The sequence below is a fragment of the Lepisosteus platostomus genome, chromosome 6, assembly GCF_059453375.1.
Source record: "Lepisosteus platostomus isolate fLepPlt1 chromosome 6, fLepPlt1.hap1, whole genome shotgun sequence".
Taxonomy (NCBI): domain Eukaryota; kingdom Metazoa; phylum Chordata; class Actinopteri; order Semionotiformes; family Lepisosteidae; genus Lepisosteus; species Lepisosteus platostomus.
Genome location: NC_142616.1, coordinates 54,891,860 through 54,911,698, shown reverse-complemented (window position 1 = coordinate 54,911,698; position 19,839 = coordinate 54,891,860). Strand labels below are relative to the sequence as shown.

The following is a 19,839-nucleotide window of genomic DNA, read 5'->3' as shown; positions in this document are numbered from 1 at the left end:
CATTTTTACTATTGCTGAGGAGGCTGATGTAAAATTAAATATTCATGAAAAAAGTGGAAAGATGCTTCATTTACTGTTAACTGAAAGCCTGGTTAGGAGGTGTTAGCTGGCTAGGGTAATGCTGAATTTGAGAAGATGCCCTGTGGTGTACACATAAATATCAAATCTCACTTCTCTCTTTCCTTGTGGATTAAAAAACCAACAGGTAAGAAAATTCATCTGTCTCTCCTCCTTGGGTCATGTCCTGTGAATCAGAAGGATCTGATTATTAGGTGCTGTCAGTCAGTGTAAACCTAGACCTAGATGTTTTAGTTACGAGATATAATCAAATAGATGTTTTGTCCATATCTAGTTTTTACTAGATTACTTTGCATATTTTTGTTTTATTTTCAATTCAAAATGCAATTAAATCCCCAAACAAAATGCACACATGTAAATAGTTATTCAAAAGAGACAGGAATATATTACAATATATACATTTTTCCCAGGTCTGTGTGAGCAGAACTTAACCTACTGATTTATTGATATTTAAGTACATGGAGATTTCCGATCAAATCATTCATAATCCCAGTGATCTGAATCTGAACCACTCGAGTACTGACATTTTTTAATTTATCTGTTTTATATATTAGTTCAAAACGAGAAGGAAGAGTTGAAACACAACCGCATAACACTGTGAAGTAGAAAAGCTTAATCACAAAGTATACACTATATATACAGTATCTCATTGTTATCAGGAGTCACACAATGAACGCGATTATAATCACCACATGAAAATGCCACCGCAGAACTTTCAAATCTGTAAAATTAATTAAATTGTTTACGAGCAGTGGGCTTTTCTTGTGATTTGATAATACTTTTAAAACGGTTTGAAAAAAAAATAGCCTGGTTATACAGTATGTTCTAGAGCAAACGAGAAGATAATGCAAATTTCGGATTGCACTTCACTTGGTGATGAATATTAACCGAGTTTTAAATTAAATGTCATAAGACATCTCGCATAAGACAAGCTCGCGGCTGCAACATCCCCCTTAGGGCAAAAAAATCTCGTGACTCCTCCTTTCATTACATCTGGATTTAGGTGGTAAGTCCGAGAACACTGGGCTAGAGGTCTAATTTCATCTGATGTATAGTGAGACCGCTCTCAACACGGTGTCAAACCAACTGAGAATCCCTATCACTCAACAAAAATACCAGGTTTGGTCTTGCACAGAAACCAGAAATAGCAAGAGCAGCGGTTAAACGTCAGAATAACAAAGGAGCCTCTAAAGACTTATCCCTGCCGAGGCTTGACATAGCGTTTGAACTTCATTTGCGCAGCAGATTTATGCTTGTATATATAGAGAAAACGGGCATTCTCTAAACGGGAAATTTCTTGTGTAAGACAATGCCTTATCATTGGCTGAGAGCACTTTAGTTAAAAATGCTTCCTTGGGTGAAAAAGCCTGCTGCAGAAAGCAAATAAAATGAGGATGAACAGTGAATCTAGAAAGTTATGAGCACGTCCACTTAGAATGAGTTTATATGTAGCCGCTTCAAAAAAAAAGAAGAGCAGTTTTCAGTCAAAAATCAATCACACGTGGAGAGGGAAAGTTGGATATATCTTCAAGGAAAGTCTGTGCTGCCTCGAAGACAGCTTTGAACGTCTCTAGTCACACTACTTCAGAGATTGGGGTCGCTGATAATTTGAAGCTCTCAGTTTCAGCCGCTATGAGAAACTAAATCTGATCTCGGTATTTCAGTTTTGGACAGATCCGATTAAAAAATGAAGACAAAGGAACGATGAAAAATCGAAAATCTCTCTAGAGAAAGCGTAATCACTGCCTAGCAATTAGCCTTTGGTTTTATTTTGAATAGTTTCCATGCGGCTATTTCGAGCAGCTTTTGTCGCGCAAAGTGAAAGCACTTTCAATATGTCTAATTGTTGATAGAATAGTGAACTTGCAGCAGAAAACAAATTTTTATTGAATCCAGATTTCTCAAACCATATTTCTGTTGTGCTACCTAGAGTCAGAGCGAAGAGTGTATTAACATTGCAGACACGGGAGTTTCGCATGAGGCTCTGCATTTCAAGGCATGGACAATTCACGCGAATTTGACTCCGTTTCAGGACCAAGGACAGATCCACATCCAAGCTGTGGCAATTCGAACTGAGCAGGAATACGCGGACAGCTTGAGCGCAGAACCCAAGGCTGAACAAGTCCACACATGGAGTAGTTTAAATTCACCGAGAAAACCGATTCAGAATTACACAGGTAAGGATACTTTTTGTTTTTCTTTAATTCGGCTTACACACGCATTACGTTTGAAACCGTTAATAATATTGTAAATTGTACAGTAACAGCTATCATCTTATTAGGATACGGCTTGCTCATCCGAGGAATAGTGCTCTAGGAATATTAACAATCATTCTTCGATCTTTATTAAACACTTCTAACAACGTTTTGGAAATAGATAAACTGCATATACTGTACAGTATGTATGTAATTCATACAAACCAGACTGGCTGTTGGAAGATTTCACTCTTCTTCATTCTAATTTAACACCTGTTTTATATCGTAATCAAATGCTATTTTTATTTATTGATGGTAATCTATATAAATAGGTTTATGATTAAGATTAATGTCTCTCAACTTTTAAGTTGTGAAGTGACAATTATTCTCATACCAAAATTAACGTATGCAGGGCAGTGCATTAAAAAATCATACTGTATACTCCACATATGATATTTATTTACCCTCGGGGTTTGAATATAATGAATATATTGGTCACTGGTCAACAACATCCTATTAGTTTAAACAAGGTCAAGGTTGAACTCTGGAGTACAGTGCAGGGCTGAAGCATACCTTTTTTGCTACTTTGACTTGAATGGAACATTAAGAATGTTTGTTTTATAAAGTAAATTGAAATAAAGTAAATTTTATAAAGTAAAGTGAAGTTGTTGATTCAGTCTCATCACACTCAATACAAGTGTAATGTGTCTATCTCTGCATCTGTATATACACTATTAATTTCAATGACACAAAACCAGTGCAGAGTTCTGTACTTGGAACATGAGCTCTAGTAAAAGATGTGAAGTACACACACCCTTTCCACACCTTAGTGCAAAGATTTTCCAAATATTAACCAAAAAAATAGTAGCTTGTCTTTTTAACTCATAAAACACAGATGAGAACTTTGGATGGAATACTTACGATAAGTACATTAATAGTGAAAGATAAAGACAATGAAAACACTTTGCATGTTTTATTACATGCTGTTACTAATTGCTTGTGAATTGTTTTTATGGTGCTTGTGATTGTAATGGGCTTTCTGCTACATAGCTTTTGGTGGATAATGTAAAGGAAAAAGCATGCTATCAAATTCACCTTACAGGAGTGCAGTATACAGTATGTTTTATTTAGTTAGAGTCAAGAAATCGATGACGTTCCATTATAGAGCTATGTCTGTGATTATAATAAATTGTTAGTGGGGACAGTTTTATAAGGTTATTCATCCAAATGGAGTAATGTTGCATTTATAGTGCTTACTCTTACTGTGCATTTACATAGTAATTGAGCTTGAGTGAATGTAAATAATCCAGAAACATGTTTTTCTGATCATGGCTTAGGCTATATACTGTATGAGGTTATTCATCTGTGAAGTTGCCATCAATTCTTTACATGTACTTTCTGAAGACAAAAACAGAACATGACTACTTAGCATTCTTAGCATATTCTTAGCATATAAAATGAAATAAAAGCAGATAATAATCAAAACACTGTAAAAGCCTAGAGCAATTTACCCAATGGTAAAAAATACTTCAACCATTTTGAACAACTAATTGGTAACAGAATCATGACAGGAGAGCAACAGACCTTTCTGAATGGCTCAGCAGTACCACAATAACTAAATTAAATGTGTTTTAAAATATGAATGTCACAGTATGGAAAAGTTAGTTGACTGTTTTTCAAAATTATTAAAATATCCTAATGAAAATTAATGTTAATTGCTGATTTCTTGATAATATACAAGAAACAGTAACTATCTGCTAAGGTTGAATTTGCAATTGATACCTCATTAGAAATAAGACAAGCAATTGTAATCCCAACAGAGAAAATGATTGATGTTTGATGAATTCTATGATATTTCATCATCAAAGCAGTCAGAAAAGACTTTCATTATTAATAGTGATTGTAGAATATTTTACTCAAAGGAAATTGTTTTCTAATTCATACAATAAAGCTGCTTGTAGTTAAACATCTCATGATCAGACCTTATACTTGTAAAATGGGTTAAAACTATGTGAAAATCACAAAATAATAATTTAAGGAAAGGTGTACTATAGATAACAATACATAATTATCACAATTTCTTGTCTCAGTTTGGAGTGCTGTGACATTAACCTTTAATATGACTTCAATTCACTTCCCTTGTAATTGATTCAACATGGAAGGGATGAGCTTTTTTGAAAGTGTAGCATCTCACCCCATGCGGAAGGGAATTCATGACACACAATCCCACAAGATTCATAAGAGCAAGGATAGATCATATGAAGGAGTGCGTATTTATAACTCAGCAGCTGCAGCAGTTTCTTTCAAACTTAAGTTCACATACATCTTTTGTATGGAAATGTGGTGTGCTTATCAAAAATGCTGTTTTTCTAATATTACTGTATAGCACATGTGTTGATAATATATGTGTATAGGGAGAAAGGTGGTGTCTTATCTCTAACTTAAGCATATTAAACAGCATTTAAAACTGTACATGAGAATACTACCTTGGGCACTCTTGCAACTTAAAGCACAACCTTTGCCTTTCTTTAATACAATTATTAATTTATGCCTCAATTTATTCTGCATGCCTGCATATTTGCTTATTTATCTAGTAGAAACATTAGTGAGTTCATGCATAATAGCAGTACTGTACTGTGTATGCATACTGTCTGCATTTGTGACGCAGTACATATTTCGAAATGTCTGTTGTACATACAGTATCTGTGTGTAGTGTTATGCTCTTTTTGTTTCTTATTAGTAGATGGCAAAGGCAGACTATACACTTATTAAATATTTGTATGTGTATATTTAAGAATAAACAGTGCATTATGATACTATTCACATCCACGCATTTCATATTTTGTTGCTTTAAAGCTTGCAGTCACAACACTTTAAAGTAACAACTAATATTAACATTCAAAGCGAAAACCAAAAAGACGTAAAAACAGTAATGAATATGAAAAATGGAAATATCATGATTGCTCAAGAATTCAAACCCCTTGCTGTGGCACACCTAAGTTAATGTAGGTGTACAAAACTACCTTAATAAAGCACACAATTACTTAAGTGATGTCTGTGTGCAATAATGGTGGTTAACATGGTTTCTGAATAAATACATGTGTCCCTGTAAGATCCTTCAGTCCGGTATTTCAAGCAACGATTCAACCATGAAGACCAAGGAGCTTAATGAACAATGCAGAAATATAATGTAATTGTATAAAGCCACACTTCAAGAGACAAGTATTAAACATTTCAAGGTCCCTTACTACAGTATCTCTTTGAGCATAGTGAAGTCAATAATTAAGAAGTATAACACACACAGGCACTGCCTAGATCAGGCTGTCCCTTCAAACTAAGCAGCCGGTCAAAATGGAATCCTTTGGATACTGTATGCCACTGTGAGGCGGAGACTTTGAGACAGTTAGAGTTCAGTGGCAGAGATGGGGGAAAGCATTCATGGGTCAACAATATCCCAGTCTCTCCACTAAGGAGACTTGTATAGTCCCCACAAAAAAACTACATCTCAAATCCTACAACAAAACACCTAATTGATACTGCATATGTGTGGCATAAAGGTTTTGAGGTCAGACAAGACAAAATTTGAACTTTTTGGTCTAATTGCAAAACATTACATCAGTCACATACAGTACCAGGCATATTGCATTACTCATCACTCATCAGCAGGGAGTGAGGAACTTGTCATGACTGATGGGAACATCTATGAAGAATAGTACTGGCAAATCATAGAGGAATACCTGCTTCAGATCTCTAAGTCTGGGACAAAAAACACATTTCAGCAGGACAATGATCCAAAAGCACAAGACCAAAGCTATGTTGGGTGGTTAAAGGATAAGAAAGTGAATGTCCTTCAGTGACCCAGTCCAAGTCCTGAGTAGAATCTTTTTCAAGCAACCTGAGAGAGCATGAGCAAATCTCCTAAGACGAAAAGGCAAAAAATGTTCCAAGGTAGTGGAAAAAAATGGTAGAGAGTTACCCTGAACAACTTGTGCCTGTAATCGCAAAGGTGCTTCCTCCAAACATTCAGTTCATGGGTATGACTATTTATGTAAGCAGCATATACATTTTTTTTTCTCTTTGGCTTTTGCTGACATTTGCTGTAACTTTATCTAACCCTTAGCAATCTTTGGTTTTAGCTATAGGGTTTTGAATTAAATAGGTTTAAGAAAATGTTACAAGTCACAAAGTGGGAAACCATAGGAATAGGGAACAGTATATACAGTATCTCTCATGCTTAAAATGTCTGCTTGTATCTAAATTTGGGTAGTTTTAACTTCCTGATGATGTGGGTTCCATCTGAATTGTAGTATTTAAGGAAGCATGCTTTTGTTAGTTGATTAACTGGTATCTGAAGATGACTGTATGACTGCTGATGGCTTATTTGAAAGCTGTTTTATGTAGACAGCACACCTTAATAGAGGCTACTTACATTGCCAAAATAATATTCCTAGTCCTTTACTCCTTTACCACAATTTTCCTAGATGGTGTTATACTGTGGATATTGACCTCTGTCAAATGAAGTGTGACCATGTGGTTTTTACATTTAGTTAGTATTCACACTGTATACAGTAGCACTGTACTGTATATTGTGTATCATGTCTCACCAAAGGCTGGGAGCTGACTCAACATCGACATATTGTATAGTATACAGTGAGACATTTATGTCTCTTATCTTTTTATAAGTATGTTTTTCTTTTATTTTGTACTATTGTTATAGAAATTACTATTCCATCCACACAATGGCCCCTGTTAACCCTTAGCTGCATCATTCTGCTATATCCCTGTAGCTGTCTTTCTCTGCCTCGACGCCAAAGGTTTGTTGTCGTTTTGAAGTCGATTGCGATCAAATACTTTTAGTGACATTTATCATTCTCGATAATACGTTGTCATTTCTCTTATATTTCTTTAGCTTGTGTCTTTTAATTTGGATTTTGCACTGTCTGTAGTTATGCAGTGATTTTTCTCTTTGCTTTCTCTGTGTTCAAAGACACATGCATGCTGTTCTCACATAGCAAATGACAAATTAGTCTTATGTCACTGGGGAGCTCCAAATTTGCAAATGAGACATTTTTTCAAGCTTTCTTGACTTACAGTACCAGTATTTTATTATGATTAGGTGTACTGTAGTGCTCTACAGAAATATGTTTCAATATAGTTTGAAAGGCCAGTGAGGTTTGTGACTGCGGTTTATGCATCTTCTATTTCTACTTGTTCAACTTGTGTACAGAATATGATGCTGTTGGTCTTTAGCCAGATGAAATTACATTTGATCACATGTGTAGACAAAAGACTGAAGACACCACTGATGGATGTTGGACTCCAATGCCTGTATTCTCCATCTAACAAAACTTTGTTTGCACAGAGGGATAATTTCTTGTCTGGAAACAAAAATACATGATTCATGTTATCTGTGACACTATTTATTTATTTATGCATACTTTTGTGTTCATATTTGGTCTGTGTTGTGTTGGTACAGTATAAATAGAAACTGTGTTTTGACTGTAGTATTCTGCAATTTGGAATATTATTTCAAAGTAATTGTTATTTATTAAGCACACCCTTAAAAATTAAATTTGAATTTGTGACCATAATTTATAAAGATGTATTATATATGCTTGGATTTAATCAAAAGTGTACAGTAAAGGTAAAGGTAACGTAATCATTGCTAATTTTACTTGTACAGACAAAATTAGGAAAACGTCTTTTTTAAGTAACACAAGTAAGTCGAAAACTCACAATTCTAAAAATAATTAAATAATTATTTCAGGACATTAAGAACAGTTAAAATAATATTAGTGTTTAGAGTATGTTTATGTATGTAATTTAATAATAATTGCTTACACTTACAGTATATAGCGCTTTTCAGGACACACCACTCAAAGCACTTTCCCCTCCACAACCACCAATGTGCAGTTATGTTTATGTTTCAGATTTTTTTAAAAAGGTTTTTTTTTCTTAAAGAGGTAGCAAACTTAATGTAATTTACAGGTTTTGGAGTGTCTAAAGGTGTGAGAGGTGAAAGGAGTCTACGTCTCCTGTTTTCACAGGATTCTGGCTCCTGGAAGATACCCGTAGAATTGACAAGAGTAAAAAATGGGTATCAGGGTAATAGGAATTTAGTCATTTTAGGCGAGACTATTTTAACATTTGATTGACCGATCAATCAAATAGATTAACATACTGTACAGTATGTACAAATAGTGTAGGTTTGTTAAAAACTGGCAAACCCCAGGCTTAGCATGTACTGTAAATCACAGTCATGCCAGATTTCATGTCCAGGACAACTCAGATACCCATGAATAAAGAAAGACAGAAATATAAAAATAATAATAATTGCTTATACTTATATAGCACTTTTCTGGACACTCCACTCAAAGTGCTTTACAGATAATGGGGACTCCCGTCCACCACCACCAGTGTGCAGCCCCCACCTGGATAATGCAATGGCAGCCATAGTGCGCCAGAACGCTCACCACACATCAGCTTTTAGTGGGGAGGAGAACAGAGTGATGAAACCAATTCATAGATGGAGATTATTAGGAGGCCATGATTGGTAAGGGCCAACGGGAAATTTGGATGCCAAGGTTACACCCCTACTCTTTGAGAAATGCCCTGGGATTTTTAATGGCCACAGAGAGTCAGGACCTCGGTTTTACGTTTCATCCTAAGGACGGAGCCATTTTTTTAACAGTATGGTGTCCCTGTCACTATTCTGGGGCATTAGGACCCACATGGACCACAGGGTGAGCACCCTCTGCTGGCCCCACTAACACCTCTTCCAGCAGCAACCTTACGTTTTCTCAGGAGGTCTCTCATCCAGGTACTGACCAGGCTCACACCTGCTTAGCTTCAGTGGGTTGTGAGTTGCAGGGTGATATGACTGCTGGATAAATATAGCATGAGGACTGGATGAAAAAAGTAGTCAAGACCTCTCGTTGTCTTTAGTCAACTGCTATCAGGTTTCTCCAAGTGGTGGTACAGAACTGGACTAGGCAGACTTCATATGGTCAGGGGTCTCGCAGGCTTTCAGATACTGTACTGTACATTGGTAGTGGATTCTCCTCTAATAATCACTAACTCTCCTGTAGGGGGATGTTGAGTCCATAGCATGTCCGATGTATCTTTTGGAATGATCTGTTGGCTTGAGACTGGCTTCTGAAAATAAGTTCGATTTTCATAAACAAGAAAAATGCTGTGCTTAAATAGTTAAACTGTAAGTTTTCAGTTCAGGCATTTTCTTGGAGTGAAGACGCTCTGATCCTCTATTTAGAAGCTTATGAAACCAGCTTCCAGCACGAAGCTCTTTAGTCCAAATGGAATCCACTTCACCTGTATCAGTGCAGAAAGCAAGGCTGCTACAAGAGATAACCCACAGATGATTGCATACTGGCACTGTTAACAAGAGGAAGCTTAAAGAAGAGTGCATGACACAGCCTCTGCTGAAACCTTTGACTTTCCAGATTGAAATAGTGTGCAGAACGCCCATCCGTGCTGCAGAACTGCTTATCGGAGGTAAAGTGTGTAAAACATCACCTTATCTGTGTTATACACAACTGCAATGAACAGAGTAGGCTGACTTTATAGGTCCAGCAGCACTTATAGTAGTACAGCTCTCTGCTGATCTTACATTTTGCAGTTATTCTCCAAAAACATTGCATGTTTACTGCTACTGTACATTATTAAACTTTGATTTCCACAATATTTTTTGTCATTATTTATTACCTTTTGCTGGTTAGTTTTTTCTTTCTCTTTTCTCTTTTTTTAGTTTCTTAGTTTTCTGTAAGCGAACAGTATAATCTGGATATATACTGGTTCTGTCAGTTAGCAAATGAAAATGTGAACTTTAGAACTGGGATATAATACAAATAACAGCTATAAATATATAAGGTGCAACCAAACTCTTTTGAATGGTACTACAAAATATCAAACTGATATTTTTATATATGATGTAGACCTCAGTCCTGAAATTAAATTTGTTTGGGATGAAACTCTTTTCAAAGTCCATAATGCATTTGATATTTTTTTCCTCAGTACAGAAAATAGAAAAGTTGTATTTCCACTCTTATATTTTGGTGTCAAATGCCCCTGATCTCTGTAAAAGATATACATTTGCAATCAGTTTGTGAAAATGAAAGGCAATTCACAGGTTTATGATCACAATGTAAAAAAAAAACAATGTGTGACAAGTGACATTCCACTTGCCTAGAAGACCAAAATTGCATTTCAGCAGAATAGGCAGGAACCTTATTATGATCGCCAGATGACAAAAAAAAATCTTGCAGTTATTGAATCAGTCAGCAGAAATGCAATCAGATATTTCACTTATTTTCAATATTTTATATTTCCATTCTTAAAGGAATGTCCTACACTGACAGGTAAAAATACCTGAATCTTTTTAGTCTTGAACAGAGAAGACTACGAGGGACCTGATTTATTTAATCAAAATCCTCAAAGACATTCGCCTGATGGATTTCTTCAGAATCGACAGTGAAACATTTTCCAAAGGACACAAATAGAAGAGATGAAGAAATGCATTTAAAATTGAGAAGACAAGGCACTTTTTAAATCAAAGGGTTGTCGGAGCCGAGGACAAGTGTCCAGCCACATGTCCTTGACACTGATAACCTATAAGGAGGTTTGAACCAATTATCTACTAGCAATCAAACATGTTGGATCTAATGATTTCCTCTTATTTGCAACCTTATGTTCTTTTGTTCTGACGTAGAATAGGAGTCTGTGACAGGACTGGTAAGTAAAGTTTTCTTACTCTGTATGATGCAAAAATTGCTCATTTAGGTAAGGCACTGTCCTGTATGCCAGCTGTCCTTCTAACAACTGAGTACTTGCTGTATGTTAGAACAGATCCCAGAATAACAAATTTTGACAGTCACGGTTTTTGAAGCTTCCTCGTTTTATTGTTGTAGATCCTTAAACTCCAGATCTTTATGTGGTCAGTACCAGCCTACTTCCAAAGTATAATCACATTAGCAAAAATAAAAACAGCACCTTTTTCTAATCACTGTTCATCCAGAAATGAACCCAATACATTTATGGTGGAAGGCAAAGCAACCTGTATGTAAATTTATATTTTTCTCTGTTCCCCCACGTGCTATATACTGTAACAGAAATTGGTAAACCGTAAAATAGCTACAACACCTGGATTAAAATGCAATAAAACAAGCCATAATTACCCATTGCAAGAAAATCACATGTTAATGGGGTCATTATTTTGTATTCTTTTTTTGTTACACACACAAATGTGATTTTGATCTAAAATTATTTTAGTTATTCCATCCTGAAGTCATGCTGTTGTAGTATCGAAATATAGCTTCTAGGTGAAATGCCCAGACAGATCACTGTCATGAGAAAATGCAATGCAGAACTCTAAACAAAAGGCATTATTTTGTCTGATTATCAGACAGATAGATTTGTTTAAGATCTATCAGTTTTATGGTTATTAAGAGAAAATAGGATATAGCATGTGCATCCAGCATTTAAGGATGTATCTGATTGCAAAAAGTTAAATGATTTACATAATATATATTTCTAATAATAAGTGTAGCAATGGTAGTAGTAAACCAAACATTTTCTTCTTCTAATAGTGCGTCATCTAAACTATATGTCTGTAGTCAAACATTTTAACAAATGATAAGTCTGAGATTTAAAAAATAAGAAGTTCAAAAAATCCATTAGATATATCTATTAGTTTGTCTTGGAAAGTCAAAAATCTATGCCTAATCTGAAAAAGCGGATCTTATCTTTGTGTGTTCAATAGGATATTGTCCAACATTGGAAATGTACTGTACATTTTGGTTCAAAAAAGCTATTTGCTTTCACATTGGGTCGTAAACATTTTTGTAAGCAGTCTGCCGAAGCTGGAATCTGGAATCAGATCTGTTAAATTAAGAAAAAATTGGTAAAAAAAAAACCAACCAAACATTTGACAAAGAACAAACCAAACCATATGCAAATAGTGCATATGGAATTGATTTATGGATCAGTAACACAGAAAGTCCCTCTGGTAAATCTTCCATTTCAAGATCCTCACATCAAAGCAGAATCATTCTATGTCAGCTCTTTTTGGCAAGGTGAGAGAACATGGAGGTACCGAGATACAAGCTTTGACCTGTGTCCACTGAGGAAGGATTGACAAATACCTCTGAGGTTTTTACTTTCAGTGTTCTGTCATCTATCCAAGGCCCTGTGTATCTTAATATTTTGTCAAAGCTGTGTTTATTACAGTACAGAGAAAAAACCCCAAACAAAACTGTTTCTACATTAGGTCCTGCTGTGATAGGGTTAGCAAGTACTGTCAGGCAATGGTAATTGAGCAAGCAAATCATTTTGCCTTATTTCTGAGTGCATGAAATGGTGATGAACCATATACATTATTATTATCATCATCGACATCATCATTGAGATATGCTATGACACTCTTTGCTTGCTACCAGATGAAATACACAGCAGAATGATTAATGATCGCAATATCACCAATCTTTTTGAAACAGGGTAGCTTTGACACTGACACCATTTCACAGTTTGAGGCTAATGTAATTTTAATTCACACACATCATACATATGATGAATATCAGCCATAACACCTCTCTAGTTTTTGTTGTTTTGAGATTTATTCATTTCTGTTCGAAATGTACAGTATGTTTTTGTAAATATTATAGAAATACTTTATATAACATATCTTTTATGTACATTCAAAGCCTGTTATAAATGTACAGTATTTATTCTGTCAGAACTACACTGTTGCAAATCCAATTTAGATGATACTCTTCGTGAACAACAGAATGTGAAATTGTGTTCAGACTTAAAACGTTACATTATTTAAACAATTTATTTAAATAATTGGTTCTGAACTTCATTAAGCTTTTGTGTAGATTTGAGAAATAGTGTTTTAAAAATGAAAGGTAAAGCATTGCCATTGTTTCTAAAAATGTCATCATTAACAAGCTTTATATGAATTATGAATGAATCAAGCTGGATGAAATCATGGAGGACAGGTAAATTGTCAGAAGTTAGCTAATCTTTTATACAATTGCTCCTGACATCAACAATGTGAGTGCAGCTGTGGTGTGTAGATAAAATCAATTTGTTTTATTGTTTTTGAATTTTAGTTTTTCTGCCAGTAGAGTCAGAGCTGATTTTAAAACTCAGGCCATTTCAAACTCATATTCCAACACATGGTGACAGAACACAGGGCCAACACAGAGTATGCCAAGCAAGTCTGTGAGAGTGTGTGAGTGTTGAATGCAAACTGAGGCCCTTTCCTGTCAGCTCAAACAGTTGGAGTTTTGTCATACTGTCAGAGCTACAGTAGGTTACTCTCAGAGAGGGTTTGTGGAAAAGCCCAGCAGCTAGCCCTACTCTTGTCATAGCTTACTGGTTAATAAAAAAGCACTTCCCTTCAAAAAAGGAGCTTCAGTCTCCTATACCATCCGAATATCCATTACCCTGTCACCAGCCATCAAACTGTATGTCCTAATGAGGCAACAGGAGGGGAGACAAGGGTATGAATATAGATGAAGGAATCAAAGTTGTTAAGTGTAATTAGTGACCAAGGGAGAAAGATGCATGATCTTTGGCTAGTGCTTTCCCTGACACATGTTGAGAGGAGAGGAAGGGGGGAAGTGATTATGTCAATCAAGAAAATATCATCTTCTAAAACTGTTCTGGTTTGTCAGCAAGCATTTTAAATCCCCCAACTGAATTTAAACCAGTTATAGTAAATGCATACAGCCTTGAAACACTACCACAGTCCTCAACTATAAAGGAGAGAGGTAGAGATAGCCGATACTGGTAGAAATGGATTTGTACATGACTTGTATACCATTATAAGCCTCCCTCCCCATCACTTTAGTTTTCTTTACTCAGCCCATTTATATTGAAACACAATTTTACATAAATATTGTCTTGAATAGACATAGTTCTAAAGAGTTCTCCTCTGTATTCTTTCCACCATGAGGCCAATAAAATCTTTTGATGAGTAAATGTTGATTTGATGAAAGTCAGTATAGTAATATTTTAATAACTGTCCTTAAAGATTTGAGTATATCATGGGCCTTTAGAATACTACCCAAGAGACACTCAGTGAGTCCCAGGCAGGCTGTGACATTTGTCTGTGTGCAAGGATGTAATGTAAGCAGGTCGTGTTGATGAGCTAGACTTTAGGAATAGATTACCAAAACACGATGGAATATGCCGGTTAGAGAAATAGATGAAAGACAAGAGGTCATGTGTAGGAGGAGAAGAGTTGCACGATGGCTCATTAAAGCAAATCGAAAGCATTTGAAAATGAAGATTAAATTGGTGCCTGAGAATTTCCCTGCTATCTGACGAAGATGACATCTGCAGCTTTGTGCAATCTGATAATTCTGCTTGGGTGTGAAGTGCATGCCTGATTGCCTCGGAGCACAGTCAGACAGAAGGTAGTGTATGTCAGGGGAAATATACATTGGATAGCTCAGAATAACATGTATTGCTCCCATCCTCACACGCTCTCCTCTCCTCCTCTCTCCATCTATTGTATTGGAAACACCTGTGTGGCCAAGTGTACAAGAACAGTGAACATGTGAAGAATTCCAAACACAAGTGGCTAAGGGGGAGCTAAAAATGGAAGTGGATATGTATTTCATATGAGATAATAATGTAAGATTTCAATTATGTATGTGGGATGAACAAAAATCCTGTCCAATCTCATTGTCCTACACCACAACAAGCCTGTATGTAAGATGGCATGAGTTCCCGTGGTGACCATGTGACTCCATGTTTGCTTTGAGGCAGGATGGAATTTAAAAAAAATGTCCTTCAATTGAAAAATGTTAATTTGTGTTAATCAGCATTCTGCCTTTGCTAGGATTTGCTAGGATTAAAACGGATTTTTTCCAATAAATGTGTAATGCTGATTTCCGTGGTGATTTGATTATTTGAATGTAATTAAGCAATTAGAAATTAGGCAATAAAGTCATAGAGTATGTTATGGCTACTAGGAATAAATAACTCAGTCTTTAACATTCAGTGGTATTGACAAATGTCCAACTACAGTATATCATTGTGTTGATTGGCTCAATTACAATAAAGAACTTTTCCCAGACGTTCTCTTACTTCCAAGTATGTCTTGAGTCAATAGCAGCTTCAAAGAATACAATATACAATTTTATTGATATGATAATAACGTCAGCCATAAACACATACCCTAATGGAGTATATATGAATCTATGTGCCATGATAGACACAAATAGTTGATCAATCCCTCAACTTCATAATAATCAGTCTCTTGACATCAACATTCATAAATGCTTGATAGACAAGTAGATATTCAATAACTTTCCTGAATTAATCTTGATCAAATTATTATTATCATACTTGTTTGGAAAAATAGCTTAATTCTCAAGTACAAAAATGTGAATATTGAATTACTGTATACTGGTTGGAACTGGGAATGATTGGCCAGGAAAGTATAAAGTAAATGAGGTTTATACAAGTCCTATGGGGAGAAGAACAGCTGGATTGTGTCCAGTCTTCGTCTGCCAGCTCTGTGCCAAAAGGGATGTCCTGCTGGTGCAGGAATGGTTCTGTGCTTAGTGATGCTGAAGTCAGGCCCTCCACTCGAACTCGAACAAAATCTCAAGACTCTGGAACATGGCTACAAGTTGAGGCTTAGATGGGCAGAATCCTAGGTAGTCTGTTTATTTTTTAGCTTCTGTGCGAAACATTCTTTAACATTCAGTGGTATTGACAAATGTCCAACTACAGTATATCATTGTGTTGATTGGCTCAATTACAATAAGGAACTTTTCCCAGACGTTCTCTTACTTCCAAGTATGTCTTGGGCATTATTTTGGTTCACATAGATCTGTCCGTATGGCAATTGCTTTTCTCATCTACATTTATTCGCCATCGTGGTAAAGTCATGTGATCAGATTAACTGTCAAGTTGCCGTGGTCCCAGAGTGCATCACAACTGCTTGAGCAGCACCTCTTAGATCACAGCATTAGGGCTGGTGATTGGCTGTGATGCCATCAGAGCATCCCCTCAAGGCACTTGCTGATTGGTGGATCACTTTGGCCTAGTCAATGGCTAACCTCAAACTGGGGTTTGAGTCTAAATGTGCCTCCCTCTTGGAGCCGCAGAGGTGCGGATTTGTTTACTTCATCACTGGAGGTGTCAGATTAAAACTAATCTGTGGTGACTTTGATTGGCACTGGGACATCTTTCTTATTGAATATACCATCTCAAAAACCTACCATTAGGAAGCTGTCTCAAAGAAGTTAAGCATTTCCAGAAGGTAAGTTGCAATTCAAGGTAAGATAAATGTTATTATTAGAATCTTTCTGAACACTTAATTCTAAGCAAAATCATAACCTACATCACTTTAAAACATAACTGCAACATGAAGCTAACAGCTGTTCACAGGATCTGATTGATGGTAAGAATAGTAAACAGCTGCTCGATATTATGCATTTGCTGCACATGTGCATCAATCACCGGTTTTCATCTCTGTGAAGGTATACTGCTGAATTTTCCATAAGAATCTTCTTAATTAAAGGCTGTTTTAAAGTGCACCAGTGAACCTATTCAAATGATCATCTCATACAATGACCTACATTTCATATTCAACTTAGTTACCAAGTCATCCCTGTTTCCTGAAACCATACTGCTTCACATCCAGAATGAACATAATATTAAACAATATGGATGTTAATCATAAATTGTAAGAGGAAAAGAAGATAGGCTTGAAAAAACAATCTTTTGAACATCTTATGGGAACCAAAAAACTAAATGTGTAATTAAAAGCTATTTGTATCAGGGAGTTCCTACACAGCATGCAACAGCATATTTAAAGGACCATCACTATCTTGGTTTAAACCCAGCCTTTTGGCGAGCTTTGGATGTACAGTATGTGAAGGAATGTAACCTTAAGGGGATGTAGTGGGGTTACCCCAGTGTCCTGGTCAAATTTCCCTTTTGTCAGGAAACAGTTCTTTCAGGTCCCTATGCGGACGACACGATCCGAAAGGTGAAGAAACAATAAGGAAAAATATCATGCAGGAGTCGGTCAGGAGACAGGGGGGCATGTCCGAGGTGAGCAGGTGTCCAGGGGAAGTGAGTCCGGGGCAAACAATCCAAGCATAAATCCAAAAAGGAAATCCAAAACGGGAGGCGAAGTCCAAGACCAGGGTATCCATCCAAAGTAACTAAAAACCTGAACCGGGTCGGGACCGGCGGGACAGGGAATCAGGAACAGGAAACTAAAACCATAACGGAGCCAGACGCAGCAGGACCCCGGGCTCTCACGAAACGGGATTCAATGAGAAGCCCCGAGCAATCGCATGCGTCTGGCTTTAAAGGTGGAACTAAAGAGGGGCTGGAATAAGAAACAGGTGTGGGGAATGGGACAGAACGAGGAAGGGCTGGAGCGCCCTTAAGAGGAGGAGAAACGATCGTGACACCTTTGGCCTTTACCAATCATTTGGCCTCCTAATAATCTCCATCTATGAATTGGCTTCATCACTCTGTTCTTTTCCCCACTGATAGCTGGTGTGTGGTGAGCATACTGGCAGACTATGGCTGCTGTCACCTCATCCAGGTGGGGGCTGCACACCGGTGGTAGTGGTGGAGGGGAGTCCCCATTATCTGTAATGCACTTTGAGTGGAGTGTCCTGAAAAGCGCTATATGAGTGTTAGGTATTATTATTTTTCAGTATTGGCATTTGGGCTCCTGATAAGCTCAAGTAGCAAAGGCACTCATGTGTAGTTCTGGCTGAGCCCTGCAGTCAGGATTTATTCAGTCTTGATTGACCGATTAAGTCTGTCATGTCATTAGTTGACTAAGATTATTCATGCAGTCAAGTGCTGGCTGGGTCATGTGGGCTTGAGTTAGCCAGGCATTCTCAGCTTGGAATGTAACAATGGCCTTTTTCTTGGGTGTCTGTGATTTTCCAGGGCTTTCAGTGAGAATTGTGTCACTCTTCTAGTTGATGCTAACTTAACTATAGTCACACTGGGACTCAGAGTACTGTATGAATAAGAAGGAAATACTTTGAAAGTCTGCATTCAGTGGGAACCAAAACAGAAAAGGAAAAGGAAAAAAAAAGGATGGTTTAAATTGAATTAAAAGTATCATCCCTTTAATACTCTGCCTGTGTTTTCTTCGGTGGTTGGATTTGTTAGAACAAGCACCTAATTATCATAGCAGACCTCATTTTGTATTCTACTCGCATCTGCTGAAAAACTGAAAAAGCAAAAAAAACAAGATCAGATATTAGCAACTGAATCAGATTCCCTATGTTTTTTTGCCAGGAGGGCAGGATTGGCACTGATGCAAACATCATAAAATATTGCGCAAAGAGAGATAGTTTTAATAATTTAGCATCAAAGATTAAGGATGTTGTTTTCCAAGGTGTTTGATGGATGTTGTAATGACTTTTCTTTACATTTTATGGTTGGAGTAGCTAAGCATAACATTTAGGAGTGGAGAACGGTAAAAGCAAAAGGTGTTGATTATTGTCTCACTGCTCAGAGAAGACTCCACAAAGACCAGAAGACATCTCCTTTCCTGCAGACATGGTAACATAAATGACCATGTGACATAGTGTAATTTAATAGATATTCTTTTCTCTGCTATTTTAAATAACATGTTATGAAAACATCCAAATTCTGTTGATGGGTCACAAGCTTGCATTGATTTGACACATTATTCATTATTCACTGTATGTCAGGTTTGCTCAGGATAAAAAATTAACACAAAACACATTTTCCTATTAGCATTGTGACTCCTGCATCCCTCCAGATCATTTCCATGACAGGCTGAAAATGGTACGATAGCTCTATCTGTTCATATACAGAAGATTTCTGCAGCGCACTTATAGAAGTCTGCAAGCGTGCAGCTCTTTCTCAAGGACTCTTCAAGTCCCAAACAGATTAACAGCCTTGGCAAAGCACCATTCCTCATATGCCACCAATCTCTAAAAATTACCATATATTAATACTACTTTCCATCAGGAATGTGATTGAAACTGCTCAGACAGATTAACAGTTTTCACAGCTCCCATCTCATTCCGTTCTTCTGAAATGGATGTTGCCAGGATTGAAGTGTTCAAGAAGCTGGCTAGGCTATTGAATTACGTTAAAAACACCATCTGTCCAAATTAAAGGGAAAAACTAAGGACATTTCTCTGGAAAATCTCTGAAAAAAAGATAAAGAAAATCTTTCATATTTCTCATTGGAAAATGTCCATGTTTCTTTGGATAGTTACCTGTTCTCTGCTTTTAGTCTGTTCTTAATTCATGCACGTTACTCCAAAAAAAAACACTGCAAGAATTAATATTGACAATGCAATGATGCACATGCAAGGAAAATAGACCACAGACATGTAAATATATGCAGTATACATATATAGTGGATAACATCAAAATCATATCAAGCAAGGCTCTTGTGGTTGTACTGTATCAGAAGCTTCAAAGTGTTTTGAAGCTGCTCCTCTTTTTGATTCTTTCTTTCAGAGAGAATCATTCTGAAGAGACATCTGGAGAGAAATTCTCTCGACTGCAAAAA

At 36.6% G+C, this 19,839-nt stretch overlaps 1 protein-coding gene across 3 annotated transcripts in view; it reads left to right on the top strand.

The window, feature by feature from the left end:
* Positions 1 to 1,094: 1,094 nt before the first annotated feature.
* Positions 1,095 to 19,839, top strand: part of LOC148661908 (metabotropic glutamate receptor 3-like) — a 60,691-nt gene continuing 41,946 nt past the window's right edge. For 2 of the 3 annotated variants that reach the window (XM_088636388.1, XM_088636391.1), the window contains exon 1: positions 1,204 to 2,255. The gene's annotated coding sequence lies outside the window, so the exon portion shown is untranslated. The other variant, XM_088636389.1, reaches the window with a different exon arrangement.